General features: G+C 45.2%; 1 non-coding gene across 1 annotated transcript; it reads right to left on the reverse strand.

The window, feature by feature from the left end:
* Positions 1-1,543: 1,543 nt before the first annotated feature.
* Positions 1,544-1,713, reverse strand: LOC115029791. Its single transcript, XR_003835355.1, has one exon. It is a non-coding gene; the product is annotated as a U1 spliceosomal RNA (small nuclear RNA).
* Between the last annotated feature and the right edge of the window lie 913 nt (positions 1,714-2,626).

Below are 2,626 nucleotides of genomic sequence, written 5' to 3' on the forward strand. Positions count from 1 at the left end.
AAGAGAGGAAGGAGGAGTGGATATGGGGGGAGAGGCAGGAGAGGGGGGAGAGGCAGGAGAGGGGGAAGAGGTAGAAGAGGGGGGAGAAGGAAAAGACTAGGAAGAGAGGAGGGAGTGAAAATACTGGTCAGGATGTAAAAAATATAAATAAATAAAAATAGCTTTTAAACATTTTTATCGTATATATCTTATATTTATATATCTTCTTTGGTATATGATATATCTTTATATATCTTCCTTGGTGAGACGTCTGAGTTTCATTCCTAGTGGTTCACTATTTTATGAAAATAACAAAAATAAATAATAATGTAACGTGTTTTGATAGTTCTTCATATAATTAAAAACTTCTGTGTGTGTGTGTGTGTGTGTGTGTATGTGTGTGCACCCATGTGTGCGAGGCCGACAGAGGACATCAGTATTCTGCCCTGTCACCCTCACTGAACATGTCGCAATAGGCTGGCAGCTGCAGACCCCAGTAGTCCTCCTTTCTCTACCCCACAGCACTGGAGTACAGGCAGTACAGCTGGGCCCAGCTTCTTATGTGGTCACTGAGGGTTTGAACTCAGGCCCTCGGTTTGTACAGCAAGCCCTCTTCATCTGTTGAGTCAGTCTTTTAGCAGCTGTGACATTTTTTTCTGTTATTTTAATGAAATCGGATTTATCAATTATTTCTTCCATGGACCGTGCCTTTTATGGTTTAGGACCTAAACAGTCACTGGGAAATTTGTTCCCCCACATACATATTCTTTTTTTTTTTTTTTTTTAAGATTTATTTATTATTTTCAGACACACCAGAAGAGGGCATCCGATCTCATTACAGTCACCATGTGGTTGCCAGGATTTGAATTCACAGCCTTCGGGAGAGCATTCAGTGATCTTAACCACTCAGCCATCTCTCCAGCCCTTATTTCAACATTCAACAGTACCCAGTGAAGTACATACATAATTCAGCAGGGTTTGTTACATTACATTATTGCTTTAAATTGTAGTAAAAAAAAAATCTGAAATGTCTCTGGAGAGATGGCTCAGTGGTTAAGAGCACTGGCTGCTCTTCCAGAGATCCTGAGTTCAATTCCCAGCAACCACATGGTGACTCATAACCATCTGTAGCGGGATCTGATGCCCTCTTCTGGTGTGTCTGAAGACAGGGACAGTGCACTCATATACATAAAATTGGAATAATTATACCCATGATATTGTGTAACAGCCTGTTTATAAGGTTTTTCATCATACCACATGGAAACTCTTTAAATATTAAGCAGTATCTCCCTGTATTAGTAGATAGATAGATAGATAGATAGATAGGTAGGTAGATAGATAGATGGATAGATAGACCCTGCCCATCAGTCTTGAGTTCCTTGACTTGTGGACTCATCACTCTGACTCATCCTTCAGATTATTTATTCCTCTGGACAAGCTGGAATCCACACTCGTCATCGTCATGGGATAGATAATGTAGCATAAAAATACAAGCAAATTCAGTAGATCTTCCTGAATCCCACGGTGGCAGAAATAATGGTGTATCCCCCACCTCATCCCAATTCAGGGGCGAGCACAAACACAGTCCCTCATTGCCACAAATTACATGGTCAAGTTTCCCACATTGGGGAAAACACTGGGGTCAGCCCAAGCCGAGTGCACTGGATGAGCCCCGCCCTGGAAAAGCCACCACCTCACTGTCACGTCACGAGGTTGCCCCCGCCAGGTAACCACCAAGACAACCGTGCATGTGTTGCTCTGCCCAAAGGAATGAATATTCTACAGACAGTCTTGCCTAACCTCCTGGTTATTACTTTTCTAGGCCCTGTATTCTTTTGATAATCTGATGATAGCTTTAGGCTCCCTCTCCAATAACGTATTCCGAGAGCAAACAGAGTTGCCAATACAATCTTGGGAGATTCTTGATCTCGACAAAGCCCCATCGGAAGACATTAGGGGCTGGGGACATTACCTCTGTGGCCCTGTCCCTTCTCAGCTGGTTATTTTACATTAATGATAAAAGGTGACAAAGTACAATATAGGAGTTGGTGGTTTTGGCAATGAGAAGAAAGCACCCCCTAATAGAGAGAACAAGACTGGACTTCTGGTGCCAAGGGAGTAGAGACTGGGTGTAGCCCTATGTATCTCTAGACTCCTGTCCGGGGTCACCTGTTGGTTTACCCTGAAGCAGTCAGGCTGATGTGTGCAGCCAGCCTTCCACTAATAGGAAGATGATCATGAGTTTGGGGATTCGTCCTGCTTTGGATCTTTCTATAATAAGAAGCAATAGATTTTTCACTTTTATCATGTGATGTTCTCTGTCTCAATCATCAAGAAAACTGAACCTTCAAGGGGAAGGCTGTGCCAAGCCAGGAGGAGCTGGTTCGCAGCTGTCCCAGAGGGCAAATGGATGCCGTGCCAGCGGTAGGCAGCTGCTGGCCACCCTAGGCCGGAGCACAGGGACATGCTGGCTGGGTAGACAGTCAAATACAGGATCTGGGTGGCTGTCCCCAGGGATTGCCACACTTGCCCCGGTGCTGCTGCCCTCCTCCTTCATGAGGCTGCCACTGCCCAGCATCTAAGTCACCCCAGAGAAGGATGCCCCCCACGCCACCCCAGCCACCCCACCCCAGCCACCCCATGCCAC

Source organism: Mus caroli, chromosome 17 (assembly GCF_900094665.2).
Source record: "Mus caroli chromosome 17, CAROLI_EIJ_v1.1, whole genome shotgun sequence".
Classification (NCBI taxonomy): domain Eukaryota; kingdom Metazoa; phylum Chordata; class Mammalia; order Rodentia; family Muridae; genus Mus; species Mus caroli.